A 23,391-nucleotide genomic window follows, 5' to 3' on the forward strand; every position below is an offset into this window, starting at 1 on the left:
CAAGTTATAGTGCTGCCAACAAGGGATACAGTGACATAATACATTAACAACCTATGAAAAAGGTTGTTGGACAGGAAAGTCACTGAGTATTAAAGCATCATTTGACTTACAAAATATTCTCAAAACAATAGCACTATTGAAAATAATTTATTTACTGCGAAGGACTTGTTTAAAATGCAATGATAAGTTACACTGATATGGCAGCTGCTGGGATTGTTGCCTCACTGACAAAGTGCATAGAGTACTCACCCAGAATCATGCAAAGTGCTTGTGTTTTGAACAGTTTGGCAACATCCAATCCCTTTTCCGATCAACATTGCAAGGCCACGGATGTTGCGGGAAGACTGTCAGCCAAAAGAATAATAATATATCAGGTGACTTGCAGTCTGCTTCCTATAAGGAGATGGATATTGCATTGTATTTAGCAGGAACCTTATTAATCACATTAGCTAAATTATGCTGCATCCTGGCAGGTTAAGTTGTAATATGGTAGGTGGTGATACATTGCCTGCGAGAAGTATGGACTTAGAGTTAGTAACTTCTCATCCAATGAAGGAAATTACATTAACATGGATGACTTGCTAGCAGTTGGACTCCAAATGCTAGAACAACATTACTTTGCCAAGATTGAAAGATTTGTGTTCATCAAGTAAAGGTTGTCATAATCTTCTCCAGCTAGCAGACCTCATCATCTTTAAGGCATCTGACCACTTTTGTACTGACATTGACCCATTCAACTTGATGCTACTTATACCTTTAATGTAAAACCATGATAGCCACCACTTTGTTATCATCATAATCATCTGAATACAGACATTTTACTTTGAGGTTCACTCCTGGTCCTGTTCTTCCCAATCACCTGCTCCTGCATACTATTTCTCTTTGTGTTCAACCCCATTAATTCCATCATTTCCTTAAACTCTCTGATCCTTGCCCTCCAGCAGCTCTCAATATCTCTTCTTTCAAAAAACTTCTCAAAAGCCTTCCATTAAGCACTTTCTTATCCATTTTTGTCTGACATCTGGTATAGAGGATTCCCTAAAGTGAGACATTTGAAAATGATTCATTTACTGGAGGAATTTGGTTAAAAAAAAAGTAACTGCTGTTCTTTCTCATAACCTAAAAGGTAATCAACATTCCTAAGCACAAAAGAACTTAGCAAAAATAATGCTCTTTTTAAGTATGCCTATTACACAAAATGTCTGTAATGGGAATAGTCAGAATCAGGCTTAATATCACCAACATAAGCTACTTATTTTGCTCCCTAAACTGCAAAGAATGAAAGCTTAATTGGGAAGCAACCAGAAGGAAAATTTGCGCACCCTGGATATCTAAAATATAAACAAAAAGTGCAGGGAATATCCAAAATAGTGAATTAATTCAAATGTGATCCAATCAGAAATAAGATCAGAAAGTACAATAAACACACAGCAAGCTCGGGGCTGTTTTAATGAAAGGCCATTGATTTGAAACATTACTTGTTTTTTTCTCTCTCCAATGATGCTGCTGGGCTGTTGGGGGAAACCAGCATCTTGGGTCTGTGGCCTCTTGTACTGTTATGACATTGTTCATGACAAGCTTGTTGAACTAGTTCTCATTTTCCATCTGGGACTTCAAGACTCAATGTTGAATTCTTTATATATCTCACTCTTCCTTTCAGTCTGTATTGGGACTGACCATTTCTACCTGTCATTTTTTTGCTCATTTTTATTTTTGTATAGACAAACCAGCTGGCCATATTACACAGCTTTACTCTTAGCAGCCTACTGCAGACAAAGAAACCTAATCTTATTTTAATTACTACTCATCAGCCAGATCTCACCCTATCGGAGATATTCAGTTTGTTCTACCCTTCCATCCATTACCATTCTCTGCTACCTAAATCTGACCTCTTTTCTTTCTTCCCCATTTCTAATGAAGGTTTATGGACCTGAAATGTTAATTGTTGCTCTTTCCAGAGTTGCTGTTTGACCTGCCCAGTATTTACAGCTTTTCATATTTTGTTTTAGATTTCCAACAGTAATGTTTCTTTTATTTTTATTTGTTGCCTCAATTTTGTTCTTCTATCAAACCATCTCAATGGATGTCTACGAGCCTACTCTGGCTGCTCCGGGCTTTGGGTTTATGGACTAAGTTTTATTCTGAATGTTGTTGCTTGCTTTATTGTTTGCATGATTTGATTTTTTTATTTCTCTCTGTGCATTGGTCTTTTTTTAAATTGAGTTCTTTCAGATTTCTTGTTTTGTGGATACCTTTAACCAGATGAATCTCAAGGTTGTATAATTTATGCATACTTTGACAATATACGTACTTTGAAATTTTTGAACTTTTGAAGTCCAGATATCAAACCATTCTAAATGAATGTCATCTAGTATTCTGTGGATAATTACTAATTCATTTATATATTTAATAAGGTAAATATATCTGAACATTTAGCAATTCTACTGTATAGAAAATGTTAGAGGCATATTACCGGTATGTGGATCTGTAGCAAGTGTACTGTATGTTGAGTGATGGGAGTGACCTTTACATTTCATATTGGCATCCAATACCCATGCAGATTTATGTTGTAAGTTCTCCCTGATGACATATTGGTATGAGCATTAGAAAAGTGAAAATCTTCAGCAAAAATAGACTTTGGCATTGTTCATCCTGTAATGCTGATCTGATGCTTGTTTTGTCATACTGGAGCTCAAATTCCAATAAGCGTCCTCTTTGAATCTCACAGCATTTATTATGCATTCAACAGTGTGGAGAGATTTGCAGACTGCCCAGCACAATCCTTTGGATTTGAATTGATACAAACAACACATTTCACTGCATGTTTTGATGTACATGTGACAAATTAAGCTGATCTTTATCATCTGGTCCCACCACTTGCCAAAGCATTTTTGCAGAAAGACCATTTGTCTCTTGCGAATATGAGAAATCTCTTCCCTCCTCCTCCTCCTCCTCCTCCTCCACCACAGACACCTCCAAATTCCAGTGACATGCCATCTACTATGTTGCTTCAACCATGTTCAGCCATATCTCTCCAATCCATCAATACCCCTCCCCTTTATGCAGTGACTTTTAAAGAACTGATGTTCTGCTTTATGTGAAATTACCCCCTTGCTGATGTGTGCAGCCAGACAGCAGTGCAGTTTGTACTTGCTGTATACAGCAATCACGTTAATTAGCAAGCAGTTCAAAGTTGGCACAGTGACAATTACAGAGCAAATAATTCTGCATCATTATCCCTCACCCTTTTTCTGATGCTATTGAATGTATTCCCTTCTACTTTTGTTATTGTGCTTATCAATAAAAGAATATAAGATACCAGGAACTGGAATATTTCAACATTTTAAGCACATTACACCCCATATCAGTTATAGCCCAACAAACTGTGGAGTGAAATTCTCCTTTGGAAATAGTTTTATGCAATGGATTCCCAATTCTTCAGAACAACGTAGGGATTTCTCAGGGAGAACGGCACCTTGCATTTTGTGACCATCGAATGGCTGAAGTTATTGACCCAAGTCTTTTCCTAATTATTAGATGCAGACCAATTTTGTTTCGACATACAAAAATACTGCTACAGTAGTATAGCTTCGTCTATTATTGTACTGTACATAGAGATGCCTTTTACTCGAAGTTTACTAGAGGAAGAGTTAAAATATCAGGTGACTGGGTTTGCACTGCATTCAGACTGAGGTTCAAATTGATCAGGTTAAAAGCCATACTGCCCTGCAGAAAAACAAACTAAAAATGATGTTGCAGTGCATCTGTTCACACTGTGTGGGCGTTCTGTGCATACTTTATATAAGAGCACAAGGCTCTTGCAAGAGCCAATCACATTCATTTCCCTATTAGCTCTTGTAAGCTTGGGTAATTTCACAAACATTTTGCAGTTGATGAAATCAATTAGAGGCAACTGATATCAAACTTCCAACTCTTAAAGGAGAGGTGTTTACTAAACCCAACAACAGATTCTACAGAAGTGTAATAAAAATCCTTAGTATTGTTAGCTGCTTAGTTGGGCACAAGTAGGAGGTCACTTAAAATGTATATTGATTTAATCAGATCTGTTATTGATTATGGATATATTTCTTATGGGTCAGCCTCACCAGCGTTCTCGAAGTCCCTAGATAATGTTGAAGCACAAGCCTCGAGGTTATGTTGTGGTGCTAGTATATCATCCCCAGTTTTGGCATTACTGGTAAATATGGGTGAAGTACCTTTACAACTAAGCAGGTTACAGTTAGCAATGATTTATTGAGTTAACTTAAGAGGATAAAGTTGATCATCCTGTATTGGCGACATTAGTAGACTGTTGGGAGCACTTCATTCATAAGGTCTTCAGTTTTGGCCAGATAGGAAATGAATGAGAACAAAATCTTGGGTTGTTTAATGTGGAATAGGGTCCCAGTGTATCCCTTTCTGTTGCTCCTCCATGGTTTTACCCTTTGCCTGTGTTCAAGAAAAGATCACAATGAAGATTAATTGTATACCAGTGGCACAGTTAGTTCAGCAATATATACAAGGCAGATATCATAGTTTCTTACTTATCTAAACAGATGGTTCAAAAAATCCAGTGACAGGTTGTTCAGGTGTTTCTGTTTATGCTCCAAAGTTTCAGGTGAATATTAAGAAAAGATCATCAAACGAAGTATTAGTATTCATATCTGAGATGGTTGCTATCTTTTTAGCCTTAGAATGGGCTGAAACAGTACATCGAAAGGACAGACTGACTGGCAGAGGGGGTGGGGTGGCTCTGTTGGTGAGGAATGATATTCAGTCCCTTGCGAGGGGGGACATAGAATCAGGGGATGTAGAGTCAGTATGGATAGAACTGAGAAATTCTAAGGGTAGAAAGACCTTAATGGAAGTTATCTACAGGCCCCCAAACAGCAGTCTGGATGTAGGGTGTAAGTTGAATGAAGAGTTAAAATTGGCATGTTGCAAAGGTAATGATACAGTTGTCATGGGGGATTTCAACATGCAGGTGGACTGGGAGAATCAGAATGGTACTGGACCCCAAGAAAGGGAGTTTGTGGAGTGCCTCCGAGATGGATTCTTAGAACAGCTTATACTGGAGCCTACCAGGGAGAAGGCAATTCTAGATTTAGTGTTGTGCAATGAACCGGATTTGATCAGGGACCTCGAGGTAAAGGAACCATTAGGAGGTAGTGACCATAATATGATATGTTTTAACCTTCAATTTGAGAAGGAGAAGGGAAAATCGGATGTGTCAGTATTACAGTTGAACAAAGGGAACTATGGAGCTATGAGGGAGGAGCTGGCCAAAGTTCAATGGAACAATACCCTAGCAGGGAAGACAGTGGAACAACAATGGCAGGTATTTCTGGGAATAATGCAGAAGGTGCAGGATCAGTTCATTCCAAAGAGGAAGAAAGATCCTAAGGGGAGTAAGGGGCGGCCATGGCTGACGAGGGAAGTAAAGGGCAGTATAAAAATAAAAGAGAAGAAGTATAACATAGCAAAGATGAGCGGGAAACCAGAGGACTGAGAAGCTTTTAAAGTGCAACAGAAGATAACAAAAAAGGTAATACGCCAAGAAAAAATGAGGTACGAAGGTAAACTAGCCAAGAATATAAAGGAGGATAGTAAAAGCTTCTTTAGGTGTGTGAATAGCAAAAAAATAGTTAAGACCAAAATTGGGCCATTGAAGACAGAAACGGGTGAATTTATTATGGGGAACAAGGAAATGGCAGATGAGTTGAACAGGTACTTTGGATCTGTCTTCACTAGGGAAGACACAGACAATCTCCCAGATGTAATAGTGGCCAGAGGACCTAGGGTAATGGAGGAACTGAAGGAAATTCACATTAGGCAGAAAATGGTGTTGGGTAGGCTGATAAATCCCCAGGGCCTGATGGTCTGCATCCCAGGGTACTTAAGGAGGTGGCTCTAGAAATTGTGGACACATTGGTAATCATTTTCCAATGTTCTATAGATTCAGGATCAGCTCCTGAGGATTGGAGGGTAGCTAATGTTATCCCACTTTTTAAGAAAGGAGGGAGAGAGAAAACAGGGAATTATAGACCAGTTAGCCTGACATCAGTGGTGGGGAAGATGCTGGAGTCAATTATAAAGGATGAAATAGCAGCACACTTGGATAGCAGTAACAGGATCAGTCCGAGTCAGCATGGATTTACGAAGGGGAAATCATGCTTGACTAATCTTCTGGAATTTTTTGAGGATGTAACTATGAAAATGGACAAGGGAGAGCCAGTGGATATAGTGTACCTGGACTTTCAGAAAGCTTTTGATAAGGTCCCACATAGGAGATTAGTGGGCAAAATTAGGGCACATGGTATTGGGGGCAGAGTACTGACATGGATAGAAAATTGGCTGGCCGACAGGAAACAAAAAGTAGCGATTAACGGGTTCCTTTCGGAATGGCAGGCAGTGACCAATGGGGTACCGCAAGGTTCGGTGCTGGGACCACAGCTGTTTGCAATATACATTAATGATTTAGATGAAGGGATTAAAAGTAACATTAGCAAGTTTGCTGATGACACAAAGCTGGGTGGCAGTGTGAAATGTCAGGAGGATGTTATGAGAATGCAGGGTGACTTGGACAGGTTGGGTGAGTGGGCAAATGTATGGCAGATGCAGTTTAATGTGGATAAATGTAAGGTTATCCACTTTGGTGGCAAGAACAGGAAGGCAGATTACTATCTAAATGGAGTCAAGTTAGGGATCTAGGTGTTCTTGTACATCAGTCAATGAAAGCAAGCATGCAGGTACAGCAGGCAGTGAAGAAAGCTAATGGCATGCTGGCCTTTATAACAAGAGGAATTGAGTATAGGAGTAAAGAGGTCCTTCTGCTGCTGTACAGGCCCCTGATGAGACTACACCTGGAGTATTGTGTGCAGTTTTGGTCTCCAAATTTGAGGAAGGACATTCTTGCTATTGAGAAAGTGCAGCGTAGGTTTACAAGGTGAATTCTCGGAATGGCGGGACTGTCATATGTTGAAAGATTGGAGCGACTGGGCTTGTATACACTGGAATTTAGAAGGATGAGAGGGGATCTGATTGAAACATAAGATTATTAAGGGATTGGACACGCTGGAGGCAGGAAGCATGTTCCCGCTGATGGGTGAGTCCAGAACTAGAGGCCACAGTTTAAGAATAAGGGGTAGGCCATTTAGAACAGAGATGCAGAAAAACTTTTTCACCCAGAGAGTGGTGGATATATGGAATGCTCTGCCCCAGAAGGCAGTGGAGGCGAAGTCTCTGGATGCATTCAAGAGAGAGTTACATAGAGCTCTTATAGATAGCAGGGTCAAGGGATATGGGGAGAGGGCAGGAACGGGGTACTGATTGTGTATGATCAGCCATGATCACAGTGAATGGCGGTGCTGGCTAGAAGGGCCAAATGGCCTACTCCTGCACCTACTATCTATTGTCTATTGTCTATTATTTACTTATGCGTTCTGATTTATTTCTAGCTTTGAAATCTATTAAAACAGGTTGTAATCAGACGTTGTTCTAGATATTGGACACCACCTGTTGAGGCTCCAGTGTCGGGGTTTATTTATCCATTTCTTATGGGTCTCTGCCCATGTTGAGGTTGAAGGAAATGAGGGTAGCAGATATTCTGACCTAGTAATCACTTAAAATTAAGGCTGTAAATGTAGTGGTGCCTTTATATAAAGGTGAGGTGAAAGTCATTAAAAACATCTATTCAATCACTGTGGCAACAAAGTTGGGATAAGGAAAAGAATGAGCGGCATTTTTGTAAAATTAAGACAATGCTGGGAGCTCAGTTGGGAGCTGGGTACAAAAGGAGGGAAAAGTTATACTTTCATGTTTATGTAGTGGACATACTAGGCTGAATAATTCCTTGTTCAGAACTAATATGCACAATACGGGCATTTGCAGGGGGTCCACTTATGGCCACTGCAAAATGGTGTAGCACTTATTGTTTGAATACAGATCCTATGACGGGTAAAGGAAACACCTAATTGCTAAATTGAGATCTTTGTGGCAGACAGTTATGATAGATAGTTGTTAGGATATCACTTCAATGGTAATGTATATAAGTTGATTTTTGACTTTCTGAAAAGCGCTAGACTTGTTGATATAACTTGAGATTTCTTTTGGGGAGGGGTATTAAAATAGATATACTTCCTGTCTCTTTGCTCCACACTCCTCCTCAGTAGGTGTTGGTAATGCACCATTTGTTGGTCTGTCAACTGCCCTTAAGCTTTAATAGAAGAACCCAACTAGAGCTGATAGTTTGGAAACCATTGCTGTGAGGAATAGAGGTACTGGCACAGGGAAAGAGACTGGAGTAAACAGTCCATTCCATAGTTTTTCAGCAGGTGGATGTGGCAGGAAGATCATTGACAACTCTGTGCTACTCAGGGACACCTACATGCAGGACAAGCAGATAGATGCCTGCTTCATCAACTTGGACCAGGCTATCACACACGTATGTGATGGACATGCTCTCCAAAATGGGCTTTGAGGAGGGGATCAAAAATTGCTCTACACAGACACCTGTAGTGCAGTCCAAATCAGTGAGTGGGGAACATATACCTTCCCTGTTAAGCCTGGAGTCAGGTGGGGCTGCCCCCTCTCCCACATCTTGTTCGTGTGCTGTATAGAATCTTTTGTCGAAGCCATCAGGAAAGACAAGAGCATAAGATGGGTGATGTTGCCAGGAAGTGAAGGGACCCAGGTGAACACCTTCCTCAACATGGATGAAGTTACTTTCTTCTTCACTGATCGGAGGTCTGTATGCTGATTGATCAGCATCTGCGATCAGTTTGAGATGGCATCAAGGGTCAAAGTAAACTGAATGAAGATTAAGACCATGCTCTATGGCAGCTGGCCTGCCTGATCCAGCATCCCCTTCACCATCAGATCTGATAACCCAAGGGTACTGGGGATCTGGTTCGGAGGGACCAAGGTGTACAACAGAAGTTGGCTGGAGTGGATTGGGAAGGTAATACAGAAATTGAGACTATGAGGAAGATGTTCCCTCTCAGTAACTGGTCATCAGGTTTGCGGTGTTCTCGGGATGCTGTACCGGGCACAGGTGTACTCGTCCCCCACCCTTCCAGCTAGGAAATTACCCGGGCCATCTTCCCGTTTATCTCAGGATCCAAGATGGAGTGAGTCAGATGGGACATGATACACAAGTCCTTGGACTACGGGGGCAAAAAGTAGCCCCTCACCCTGATGACCACCTTCTGTGTGGCTGCATTAGGCTGAGTGTGGAACCTAAGCATGTGGGTACCCAGTACCACTATGTGCTGAGGTTCTATCTGCCCCCAGTGTTGTAAAGGATGTATCTGGCTCCATTGCCGGACAACATGCCAGTCAACTGGATGTTGCTGTACTACCTGTCTGTCATGGACAAGTTATTCCAAATTTTCACCATTTGACCACAAGTCCATCAGGCAGTGGTCAACATGAAACATCCTGCCTACATTACTGGAGAAGATGGACTGTCCAGACCATCTGACAGAATGCCTCACGGCTAGATCTCACCAACGTGCACCAAGATTTTACTTGTTTGGCATTGAGAGGGCCCTTCCAGTCAGATTCTTCCTGTGTGCCTGGAACAGTAACTGCCCCCCTGATGCTGCTCCTGAGAGGTCTATAGTGGGGACAAGATCGTGATTCACCTCTGAGTTTGCAAAGAGAGGGTAGAGAAAGATATAGGGGCTTGTGTCATGGGTCATCCTGAGCAGCTGCGTGACAGGAACTCTGATCTACGGGCTGTTCCCCGGGACGTAAAGTGAGACGGACTTCAAATGCTGCTGAAAGATCATCAGCTTGATGAAAGACACCCTTTGGCCAACAAAACTTGTTGGCCTGCTATTCCATTTCAATGTCTGTGCAAGAATGCTGCCGACTGGCACATCCCAGGCTGCAGCAGTACATGCTGAGATTTGCACTGAAGCTCAGTACAGCCACCACAAGGCCTTGATGTGGAGGGATCACAGTACAGTGTTCTTCAGCTACTGGACAGGGGAGGCCAGGTTGGGTGAGGAAGCCCCTCAGCTATTGTAATAGTATACCAGACCAGATAGCCACATCAGTGGCATGCATTTTCTGTGAATGCAAGAATGAAAAGACATTGCACAGTTTATTATCGTAAATATTTTCTATTATGAATAAAGTTTATTTTGGTTAAAAAATAGCAGGGTGATCCTCTGTAAATTTGTCACAGGAATAACCCTTCCACTGACTCAGCCCTTGCTGAAATACTAGAACACAGAACATAGAACAGAGAGCAGGAGCAGGCCTTTTGGCCACAGTGTTGTGCCAAACCTATAACATTAGTAATGAAGTGGCTACCTAACTCATTGCTCTGCCTACACAATGTCCATTTCCTCCCATTTCCCTCACATTCATGTGCCTATCTAAACATTTCTTAAAAGACCCTAATGTATCTGCCTATGCCACCACCCTGGACAGTGCATTCCAGGCACCCAACTCTTTTACTAATAAAAGTTTGCATGTCATATGCCTTCTTAACCACCCTCTCAAACTGTGTGGCCACTTTCAGGGAACTATGAAGTTGGACCCCATGATCCATCTGCTCATCAACAAGTAAGGGTCTTGCCCTTCTCCATCTGTCATTTCAAAGGTACATTTAATGTCAGAGAAGTGTATACAATATACATCCTGAAATGCTTTTTCTTCGCAACCATCTATGAAAACAGAGGGGTGCCCCAAAGAATGAGTAACAATTAAATGTTAGAACCCCAAAGTCTCCCCCACCCTCCTGCACATAAGTGGCAGCAAGCAATGAATACCCCTCTCCCCACAGGCAAAAAAAAAACATCGGCACCCACTACCGAGCACTCAAGCATGAGCAAAGCAACAGCAAAGACACAGACTTGCAGTAACCCAAAGACTGCTTGTTATTTGACATACCACAGGCTTTCTCTCTCCCTAATAAGGGAGAAAGAGGTGTCTCGGTTTCACAGCGAGAGGGAAGACATAACAAACAACTCATTGGTTTATGATGTTAAAAGTTTGCTGCGTCGCTTTTTCCGAGCTCTGTGCCCAAAGATCTCGGGTCTCTGGGCACACAGTATTGGATATTCCATCTCTCATGACTCTCCTGCCTGGACTCCGACCTCTGATCCGCCCCATCTCCAGAGCCATGAAATCTCGAACCTTCGAAAGCGGGCAATGCTCTTAGGTCACGCCCTTGGCATGCCGAATAACGGCCAGTCGTGAAACCTCAAGAGCAGGTCCCATTCCCGCAAAGAACAGTAGTCGGTGTGTAACTCCAGGTCAGGGTCTACAAAAGAACCTTGAAAGGGAAAAATAGAGATTTTTAGGTGCCAATGTCTCCTCCTAAGCTCCTCCTCCACTCTTATCTGCCACTGATCTATATCCTATTGTATTCTTTGCCAACTTTCTACAATATCCACAATACCACCAACCTTTGTATTGTCTGCAAACTTACTAATCCACCCAGTTACACGTCATTTTATACAGTACATCGCAAACAGCAGAAGTCCCAGTACAGATCCCTGTGGAACTCCGCTGGAATAAGTCCCATTGACCACGATCCTCTGTGTTCTATGGGCAAGCCAGTTCTGAATCAATCAACCAATTCACCATGGATCCCATGCAGCTTAATCATCTGGAGAAGCCTCCCGTGAGGGAGCTTGTCAAACGCCTTACTAAAGTCCATGTAGAAAACATCCCTAGCTCTACTTTCATCCCTTACCCTCATCACTGCGTCAAAAACTCTATCAAGTTAATAAGATAAGACTTGCGCTGCACAAAGCCATGCTGGATCTCTCTAATTAGACCATGAAGAGATGGTCGGAGAGATCAATGATGAGGGCGGCACTCTATACCAGTGATGCCCTGATGAGCTTACTGTCAGTGGAATGACCACTAAAATAAAGACGTCTGCAACTCAGTAAGCACTTTAAATACACTCAGGACAATAGACACTAAAATGTTTCCTTTGCTCTGTTGAAAGAGGTACCTTGCAACTGCGGGCTGCAGCAATAATTATGTGTTGGCTCAAGGTGCTGCCTAAACCAGTTGTTGGAGGATAGGATGTTAATGATCATTGGCAGAGCCAGGTCAGCAAAGGATCAGACATCACTGAGGATGACAGTGCTCATGCCTATTGTAGTTCACCTCAATCTCAGATCTCTTCCTGGTAATGAAGAGGTGGTTCAAAAAGCTCCCTCCAACTTGCCGTACCATTACTATACTCACATACTTTAATTATTAGATGCACGGGATCTAACACCTGCCCATGATCCATCCATCCATCCATTTCAGGGATAGGATTTCCATGCAGTGAGTCATCTGGTATGAGTGGACTGTCTGGACTGAGGTAAAGGGTCGCTTGTTAGCAAAGTCCTTGCATGCAAATTTATCAATTTCATCTGGCCTGCAGGACTGAAATAAAGATAGTTATGGAACAGATTTTATCCAAGTGTGTTAATGTGCATCCAGCAACATGTCATCGCTTTCAATGCCTTGTAGAGTGGAGCTGGAAAGGAGAGAGTCAAAGTTCACCAAAAACTCAATTGGAGAGTCAGCACTGGTAAGATGGCGGTGTGCTTGGTGGTAGCAATCTCTTTGGGTCCAACCAACGGTGTAATCACTCATCCCTTACACCTTTCTTATCATTGCAAGACTGTGCTGGAAATTAAGAGTGTCAAGTACTGCAGGTCTGCACCACTAGCGAGTTTCTGGAAAGCAGGGGGGCACAGCAAGGGCTTGTTGCATACAGTATCATTGCCTGCTACAGCCACCTGGAGATGAAGGCATTGGAAGCGGGGCATGGAGGTGGTATGCAGTTCAACATACAGTGCAAATTATTGTACTGGATGTTTCTCTACAGATCGCAAGAACATTGGTAATGTAGAAAATTTCAAGTCCAATTCATTGGTTCATTGATGGTACTGGTGGCAGGGCAGGGTAGCTGCATGACCTCGGTTGTTATGCAGACCAGACCCTCATGCTGTGGTGTTTCCTGTTGCAGCTGTCCAAGGGGGGAAGTGCCAAAGGCGGTGCAGGAAAGAGCAGAGGCATGGCAGGCTGGAGTCTGTGCTGGGTTGAGGGCTGGCCCCTTCCATTGGTGCTGCCCTCTAGTGTTTGCTCATGGGAAGATAAGCTGGATTGCGTTTGTTAGTGCGTGATGAGGAACTGCCGTCTGCTTGCTTTTGCGTAGACATGGCTACAGGACAACATCTCTTGCACTATCAATCTTCAGGCCATGTCACTCAGGGACTTGGGCTATATTTTTTGTGAATGCACATTTTTCTGCTATCGTAACTATATGTTCTATGAACTCTGTGCTGTGTGTGACATTCGGTACTGTGTTTTGTACCTTGGCCCTGGAAAACCACTGTTTCTTTTAGCTATATACATACTGTAGGTATGGTTGAAAGACAATTGTCCATTTCCAGTGCTAATTACAAATCTGTAATTAATTTTCATGCTATCAATTGATTATTGCACCAGGACTGATGCTGTGTGTACCATCTCTAAATGCTTCATGCATGTCAGATGTACGCATAGAAGCTGACAATTGAAGTTTATGTTTGGTGCTGTAGTTATCATCAGCTCCTATCTACAGTACCATGGATCGATTACATAGCACTTAAAACATGTACCTCACAATATAATTCCAGGAGCATTAAAATGTATATGGAATTTACAAGATTGATTTAGATAAATAAGGCTTTCTTATTTCATTTCTGTACTCAATCATCCTCATCCCCAATCTGATACCTATTTTTAAATTTGCTCTTCAATGCCTTCAAGCTGTGTTCTCATGTTTCACTGCTCTTAATTTCGTTCATATCATCCCTGGCTATCTTTCTTTTTCTGTTTAATATGTCACAAGTCTGCAGTCAACATGGAGAATTCTCCTTTAGTTTAAAGTGCTCGTGCCAGTCTTATTCCTTCTCATAGCTTTAGTTCAAATGGATAATCCTCTTGGAGTATAATAACTGCATTTCAAAATGCTACTGGAACATTATTTTGCAGATGCAATTAAGAGAATAGCACATATTTTGGAAGATTAATACAATTAATGACTGTAGAGTGAAATAGATCAGTATACTCTATTCTAATAGGGTGGAGCTTGCATTACTTTTGGCTCTCTCAACATATTTACTTTGTAATATTTGCCATGTAGTGTTGGAGAGAGTCTCAGGGTTTCTACATGGGGAGGGGGGGAATGCATGGTATGGAATTTTAAGCCCAGAACAAACAATGTAATAAGAAATGGCTAAATACCATTGTAGCTTAGATCAGTAACAGCCCACCCACATTAAGGCAGCACTTTCCTTCATTGTTAACTGACCAGCTCCCCTTTAAAAATATGTGAAAAATACTTCAGAACCAGATACATATATTTATAGTGGAGACTTCTATACACTAATAAGTCAATAGAAGTTAAATCTTGGACACCTTTTCTTACTTACCCAGAACCAGGACCCCACTCTGAAGCCACAGGCCATAGTTCCCAAGCCATCATCAAACTCATCATCTCCAGTGATCTCCCATACACAGCCTCCAACTCCACACTTCTAACCTGAACTGACCATTTCTACCTTCTGCCCAAGATGTCCAACCTAACTGATCTGGTAGGCTAATTATTTCTGTCCGCTCCTACTACACTGAATTGCTGTCCACATATCTTGACTCTGTATTTGTCCCACTTGATTCAGACCTGTCCCATCTACATCCACGAAACTTCACATGCCGTCCATCACTTCAACACCTTTCAGTTCTCTGACCCTGAGCATGTTATTTTCACCATGCATACCCAGTCCCTTCCCCCATCATTGATGATAGACCAGTACAGCACAGGAACACAATGTTGTGCTGAACGAGCTAAAAAGCAAATCAAAAACACCTAAACACTACTCCCTCTTACTTACACCTTGTCCCTATCCCTCCATTTCCCTCACGTCTCTTAAGAAAACCATGCTGACTTTGGCCTATTTTATGATGTGCCTCCAAGTATACTAAAACCACATCCTTAATAATTGACTCTAACATCTTCCCAACCACTGAGGTCAGATTAACAGGCCTGTAATTTCCTTTCTTCTGCCTCTCTCCCTTTTTGAAGAGTGCAGTGACATTTGCAATTTTCCAGTCCTCTGGAAACATACCAGAGTCCATTGATTCTTGAAAGATCATTTCCAATGCCTTCACAATGACTTCAGCCACCTCCTTCTGAGCTCTGGGGTATAAAACATCTGGTCCTGGTGACTTATGACTTATTTACCTTCAGACTTTTCAGTTTCTCAGGCACCTTCTCCCTACTAATGGCAATGCATATTATGATCACTGCCGTCTAAGATTTTTTTTATCTTAAGCTCTCTAATTAATTTCAGTTCATTGGATAACACCCGATCAAGAATAGCTGATCCCCTATGTACTCAACCATGAGCTGCTCTAAAAAAACATCTTGTATGCATTTTATAAATTCCCCCTCTTGGGATCCAGCACCAAACTGATTTTCCCAATCTACCTGGAGCTTGAGCTCCCCCATGACTATTGTAACTTTGCCCTTTTGACATCCCTTTTCTACCTCCCATTGTAATTGTGAGATCCTGGCTATTGTTCGAGGACCTGTATATAATTCCAATAGGATCATTTTAGAACTGTCCATACTATCCTTTGGCCATAACAGTCACACACTTACTGATTGCAATATCTCAACAGTAAACCCAACCACCTTCCTCAGGTACAAGTTAGTCAAATGACAAGTCTCGCCCCCACCCCCAGAGACACCTCTCAAGTAGGCAGGGCATGGGTGGGGCTTAATGCTCAGTCCTGATTAGCTGGATCTGAATTGCCTATCCCTGTTTGGTTAGGTTGAATTGGCCTTGTTCTGATTGGTTGACTTTTTAGGCCGAGCCCTCTTCCTTGGCAAGGAAGAGAATGCCTACAAGAGGATGATTAGGGAATTACTAGAGATGGAGCATGTGTAGAGGTAGCTCCAGTCTGAGACCACACATTCCTAAAAAGGGTATATAAGGAGGTATTTCTAGGGAGATTTTTCATTTGACTAACTTATGCCTGAGGAAGACAATAGGGTTTACCTTTGAAACATTGCAATCAATCACTATCTGTAAGTATGTAACTGTTGAGGGCAAAGATTAGTATGGATAGATCTGAAAACTAGTCACAAAGTTTCTGTCGTCAGTTATACATACAGTAAGGATCTTTTCACCCTTGCAGCTTCTTAACTCTGCCCACAAGGATTCACAGTGACTAGTGGGGTACCGCAAGGCTCAGTGCTGGGACCCCAGTTGTTTACAATATATATTAATGATTTAGACGAGGGAATTAAATGCAGCATCTCCAAGTTTGCAGATGACACGAAGCTGGGCAGTGGTGTTAGCTGTGAGGAGGATGCTAAGAGGATGCAGGGTGACTTGGATAGGTTAGGTGAGTGGGCAAATTCATGGCAGATGCAACTTAATGTGGATAAATGTGAGGTTATCCACTTTGGTTGCAAGAACAGGAAAACAGATTATTATCTGAACGGTGGCCAATTAGGAAAAGGGGAGGTGCAACGAGACCTGGGTGTCATTGTACACCAGTCATTGAAGGTGGGCATGCAGGTACAGCAGATGGTGAAAAAGGCAAATGGTATGTTGGCATTCATAGCAAAAGGATTTGAGTACAGGAGCAGGGAGGTTCTACTGCTGTTGTACAAGGCCTTGGTGAGACCGCACCTGGAGTATTGTGTGCAGTTTTGGTCCCCTAATCTGAGGAAAGACATTCTTGCCATAGAGGGAGTACAGAGAAGGCTCACCAGATTGATTCCTGGGATGGCAGGACTTTCATATGAAGAAAGACTGGATTGACTAGGATGTCTGTAGTGAGATGCTGAAGATGTTCTATAGTTCAGTTGTGGAGAGCGCCCTCTTCTTTGTGGTGGCGTGTTGGGGAGGAAGCATTAAGAAGAGGGACGCCTCACGTCTTAATAAGCTGGTAAGGAAGGCGGGCTCTGTCGTGGGCAAAGTACTGGAGAGTTTAACATCGGTAGCTGAGCGAAGGGCGCTGAGTAGGCTACGGTCAATTATGGAAAACTCTGAACATCCTCTACATAGCACCATCCAGAGACAGAGAAGCAGTTTCAGCGACAGGTTACTGTCGATGCAATGCTCCTCAGACAGGATGAAGAGGTCAATTCTCCCCAATGCCATTAGGCTTTACAATTCAACCGCCAGGACTTAAGAACTTTTTAAAAGCTATTATTAATGCTTTTTGAGATAGTGATTTAGATGCATATCATATTTTTTTACTGAGTTAAGTATTGTATGTAATTAGTTTTGCTACAACAAGTGTATGGGACATTGGAAAAGAAGTTGAATTTCCCCATGGGGATGAATAAAGTATCTATCTATCTATCTATCTATACTCACCGGAATTTAGAAGATTGAGGGGGGATCTTATTGAAACGTATAAAATTCTAAAGGGATTGGACAGGCTAGATGCAGGAGGATTGTTTCCGATGCTGGGGAAGTCCAGAACGAGGGGTCACAGTTTAAGGATAAAGGGGAAGCCTTTTAGGACCGAGATGAGGAAAAACCTCTTCACACAGAGAGTGGTGAATCTGTGGAATTCTCTGCCACAGGAAACAGTTGAGGCCGGTTCATTGGCTATATTTAAGAGGAAGTTAGATATGGCCCTTGTGGCTAAAGGGATCAGGGGGTATGGAGAGAAAGCAGGTACAGGGTTCTGAGTTGGATGGTCAGCCATGATCATACTGAATGGCGGTGCAGGCTCAAAGGGCCGAATGGCCTACTCCTGCACCTATTTTCTATGTTTCTATGTTTCCACACCTTTCGATCCTATGTCACCTCTTTCTGTGGAATTGATTTCAATTTTTACTAACGAAGCCACCACACCCCCTCTACCTACCTGCCTGTCCTTTTGAAATAATGCATTCTTGAACGTACAACTCCCAGCTATAATTTTCTTTTAGCCTCAACTCAGTGATGCCCAAACATCATATCTGCCAGTCTTTAACTATGATACAAGTTTATCTACCGCATTCCATATACTGTGTGCATTCAATTATAGTATCTTCAGCCCTGTATTCATCACCTTTTACAATTTTGTCCCATCGCATTCACTGCAATTTTGCCCTGTCATCAGCCTGTCCTTGCTAACAGTCTCACTACACACTGCGTCTGTTTGTAAACCAACTGCCCCAATATCAGACCTATCACTTTGGTGCCCATCGCCCTGCCAAATTAGTTTACATCCTCCCAAATGGCTCTAGCAAATCTGCCTGCAGGATATTGGTCTGCCTTTGGTTCAGGCATAACCCATCCCTTTAGTAAAGGTCCTACCTGCACCAGAAGAGATTCTAAAGATCCAGAAATCTCAATCACTGCCCCTTGCACAAGTTCCTTAGCCACACATCTATCTGCCAGAAGCTCCTATTCTTACCCTCACTGGCATGTGACGCAAGCAGGAATCCAGAGGGTCCTGCCCTGGCGGTCCTCTTTTCAACTCTGAGATACCACACTGAGATTCATTTTCATGTGGGCACGCTCAATAAATCCATAATAGAATCAATGAAAGACCGCATCAACTTGAGCGTTTAGCCAGTGTCAAAAGACAAGTAAATAAAGAATAAGAATAATAAAAAAATTAAGCAATAAATATCAAGAATAAGATAGGAGGAGTCCTTGAAAGTGAATCCAGAGGTCATGGGAACATTTCAATGATGTGGCAAGTGAAACTGAGAGATTTCCACTTGAAGCCCTTTGGCTCAAGATCCTGATCGCTGAGGGGTAAAAACTGTTCCTGAACCCAGTGGTGTGAGTCCTGAGTTCCTGTACCTTCTTCCTGATGGCAGCAGTGAGAAGAGAGTATGACCTGGGTGATGGGGGTTACTGAATTTAGATGCTGCTTTCCTGTGACGACACTTCATGTATATGTGCTCAGTGGTGGGGAGGGCTCTACCTGTGTTGGACTGGGTCATATCGACTACTTTTTGTAGGATTTCTCACTCAAAGGCATTGGTGGTTCCATCGCAGGCTGAGATGCGGCCAGTCAATATATTCTCCACTACACATCTATAGAAGCTTGTCAAAGTTTTAGAGGCCACGCCGAAATTCCTAAGGAAGTAGGGGCACTGCTGCGCCTCTTCATAATTGCACTTAAGTGCTGGGCACAGGACAGATCCTACAAAATAATAGCACTGAAGAATTTAAGGTTGCGGACCCTCTCCATCTCTGATCCTCTTCTGAGGGCTGACTCAAGGGACTCTGGTTTCCTCTTCCTGAACTCAATAATCAGATCCTTGGTCTTGTTGATATTGACCAAGAGGTTATTTTTATGGCACCACTCAGCAAGACTTTCACTCTCCTTCCCATATATTGATTCATCACTACCTCTGATTTGGTCTGTGACAGCGGTGTCGTCAGCAAACTTTAATATGGCACTGGATCTGTGCTTAAGTGCAAAGCGAGTAGAGCAAAGGAGCTAAACACACAGCCTTGTGGTGCACCTGTGTTGATGGAAATGTGGAGGAGATGTTGTTGCCAAACTGAACTGAATCGGATCTGCAAATGAGGAAATCGAGGATCGGCTTGCACAAGGAGGTATTGAGGCCATGGTCTTGAAGCTTATTGATTAGTTTTGAAGGTATTGAATGCTGAGCAGTAATTGATAAAGAGCATTCTAATGTTTGTACCTTTTCCTCATTCTCCCAAATGATGCATAGGTCATCCAGTTCCAGCTCTGTTTCTCTAACACAGGAGCTGCAGCCAGATGCACTCCTCACAGATGTAGCCATCGGGGACACTGGAGGTGTCTCACATTTCCCATATCATGCAATAGGAGCACACCCTGCCCTGAGAGCTATTCTTTCTGCTTTACCCATGTAATATTAGAGAAGGGAAGAGTAACTTGACATAGACCTCAATCTAGTCCCCACTTCTTCTCACTGAAGCTTCAGTTCCCCACTCTAATCCCGTGCCATTCACCCAATGGCAATGCACACAAAATGGCGGCAGAACTCGGCAGGTCAAGCATATCCCCTCCCCTTTCTTGATCTTTCTGTCTCCATCTCTGGAGACGGCCTATCTACTGATATCTACTATAAGCCTACAGACTCTCACAGCTACCTGGACTATTCCTCTTCCCACCCTGTCTCTTGCAAAAAGGCTATCCCCTTCTCACAATTCCTCCGTCTCCTCCGCATCTGCTCTCAGGATGAGGCTTTTCTCTCCAGGACGAAGGAGATGTCTTCCTTTTTTAAACAAAGGGGCTTCCCTTTGTCCACCATCAACTCTGCTCTCAAACGCATCTCTCCCATTTCCCGCACATCTGCCCTCACCCCATCCACCCGCCACCCCACTCGGGATAGGGTTCCCCTTGTCCTTACCTACCACCCACCAGCCTCCAGCCTCCAGCTGTATAATTCTTCGTAACTTCCGCCACCTCCAACGGGATCCCACTACCAAACACATTTTTCCCTCCCCCCCTTTCTGCTTTTCGCAGGGATCGCTCCCTATGCGACTCCCTTGTCCACTCATCCCCCCCATCCCTTCCCACCGATCTCCCTCCTGGCACTTATCCTTGTAAACGGAACAAGTGCTACACCTGCCCTTACACTTCCTCCCTCACCACCATTCAGGGCCCCAGACAGTCCTTCCAGGTGAGACGACACTTCACCTGTGAGTCGGCTGGTGTGGTATACTGCATCCAGTGCTCCTGGTGTGGCCTTTTATATATTGGTGAGACCCGACGCAGACTGGGAGACCGTTTCGCTGAACACCTACACTCGGTCCGCCAGAAAAAGCAGGATCTCCCAGTGGCCACACATTTTAATTCCACATCCCATTTCCATTCTGATATGTCTATCCATGGCCTCCTCTATTGTCAAAATGAATCCAAACTCAGGTTGGAGGAACAATACCTTATATACCGGCTGGGTAGCCTCCAACCTGATGGCATGAACATTGACTTCTCTAACTTCCGTTAATGCCCCTCCTCCCCTTCTTACTCCATCCCTGACATATTTAGTTGTTTGCCTGTTCTCCATCTCCCTCTGGTGCTCCCCCCCCCCCACCTTTCTTTCTCCTGAGGCCTCCCGTCCCATGATCCTTTCCCTTCTCCAGCTCTGTATCACTTTCGCCAATCGCCTTTCCAGCTCTTAGCTTCATCCCACCCCCACCGGTCTTCTCCTATCATTTCGCATTTCCCCCTCCCCCCACTAATATCAAATCTCTTACTATCTTTCCTTTCGGTTAGTTCTGACGAAGGGTCTCGGCCCGACACGTCGACAGTGCTTCTCCCTATAGATGCTGCCTGGCCTGCATTTTGTGTGTGTTGTTAGGAGGAATAGAAGGTTTATTTTCTGGTTATAACATTGGTATTTTTTGAATAGTTACAGGGCGCTAATGAGACAACACTTTTAGATGTTATTAGGCGTGTTGGTCAATAAGGAACCAGAGAGAAAGAAACCACAATTATGTGCAGTCCCTCCACTGCAGTGGAAATGATCCTGAGGCTGGAATTTGATCATTAGACAATGTAGGTAGGTTTGTTTTAATGCTTGAGGCAAAGAAAGTTGCTGTCAATCTGTCAGCTTTATGTGAGCATTGTACAATTCTCATACTAGTAGGAAAGTATAAGCCTTCTGTTTTTTTTTGCCCTATAATTTCCAATCTCCAGCTTTTTACAGTGCTGAAAATGAGCTTGGTCATTAATCCCTAACTCTCACACTGGCTGGGGAAAAGCACTTCAGAACACCAACTGAGTGTGGCCACACAAAAAATGCTCGCTGAGCTTTAGGAAACAAACTTAAGTTTGTGCTGAATTTAACACTTAATGTATACATGAAATGTGAGCTTATGTAATCACTTATCACTGAATACCAGCTATAATAGTCACAATCTTTCCCACAGTGACCAAAATGGAAACTTTTGTGCATTGGATAATATGCCTCACAGAATTGTTATTGTATCAATTGACAAAATAGATTGTAGTTCACAAATGTGATTTTGTCCTGTTAACTTAAGGTTATTCCAATTCCAAGAGTGTTTCTGAGTTATTTATAAGAGATGACTTCTTTAAATGGACCAATAATTTTAGGATGACAGGACAGAAACGATAATACATACTTGAGAACAGTTTAATGAAAATGCCACTGAGCAAAATATATGGATTACAGAATATATCAGTTAGATCTGTTGTTTTAGGCAAATATCAGTAATGGAATTTTAAATAAGGGGTATTCAGTTCTCATCATATTGAACAATCATGTGACACTTTTAAAGGATCAAATGATTGTTTTTCTTTTCCTCAAAATGTTACTGATTTTTTTGCTGTTCTATGAAGAAAATAAGACAATTTGTTCAATGTTGCAGCAAAACATTACAGACTAGAAATCTATCTGTCCAACCCCAAATGAAACTCATGTTGAAAATTGCAATCATGCAATTCTGCTCAGATTTCTAGGTGGTTTACGCCCATTCCTGTGTAAGATTTTTGACCTTATTAATGTTCTTTTGCCACTGTAAAATTTACTCTAACGATTCAGTTGAACTTCCCCAAGAATTTTACTAGTTTTAATGAGGTTATCTTTCAGGTGACCACAAGGCCTATTTCCAGATATACCACCTGCAGTATCTTTACAAAAATAACAAAATCAATCTTAGTCAAGAACATTTTTAGCAAATAAGAACTCAATGATGGAGTTGAAATTTTGTTGGATAACTTGCAATATGCAACAATTCTAATGTAACAGATTTATTCTTAAAGTTTTGGAGGAACTCAGCAGGTCAGTCAGCATCTATGGAAAGCCATTACTCTTTTGTTCCACTTCCAACATATGCATAACTTCTTATGTTTATGTTAGTTACATGCTTATGTACCTTTTCCCCTTTTTATCTAATTAATTGTTCTAATTTTAATGATTTATCCAAATGTATTCAATGTCTTCCCTTTATTATAGATCCTCACTAATATCTATACTTTTCTGGAGTAAAATAAATAGAACTCTTGAGTTATCAGAAAAGCTTAGAGTCTGAAACTAGTTATCAGTCTAGGGTTCTCTTTTGAACATTTTTTGCAGGGTCTTTGAATTGTGCACTCGGTGCTCTGAATTTAGCACAACCAAATACTTGTATTGTTGTTTGAAAATAAATCATTATAGAAATACACAATACTCTGCCTCTGTTTCCTGCTCAAGGAATTTCAGAGTTTCACGTTCTAAACACCAAGGGCTTCTTCCTGTTTTTAACTTCACACTGTATATGCACACTTAGCCATTGGCATTTGTATAACAAACTATATTTCTACTTTAAATACCATCTGCCAAAGCGGGGTAAGTTCACCCATTGCAGCTAGGTATGATTACAGATACTTCACATCTAAAGCTCTAATACTAGG

The 23,391-nt window shown here is 42.2% G+C and overlaps 1 long non-coding RNA gene across 2 annotated transcripts in view; it reads right to left on the reverse strand.

Moving 5' to 3' along the window:
• Positions 1-353: 353 nt before the first annotated feature.
• Positions 354-23,391, reverse strand: part of LOC140741879 (uncharacterized) — a 62,342-nt gene continuing 39,304 nt past the window's right edge. Inside the window, exons 2-3 of one of the 2 annotated variants that reach the window (XR_012102153.1) lie at positions 4,218-4,449; positions 354-393 (exon numbers count right to left, since the gene is read on the reverse strand). This is a non-coding gene — a long non-coding RNA (uncharacterized lncRNA). Of the gene's footprint in view, positions 394-4,217; positions 4,450-23,391 lie in introns of those variants that run through there. The other variant, XR_012102152.1, reaches the window with a different exon arrangement.

This window comes from Hemitrygon akajei, chromosome 19 (assembly GCF_048418815.1).
Source record: "Hemitrygon akajei chromosome 19, sHemAka1.3, whole genome shotgun sequence".
NCBI lineage: Eukaryota > Metazoa > Chordata > Chondrichthyes > Myliobatiformes > Dasyatidae > Hemitrygon > Hemitrygon akajei.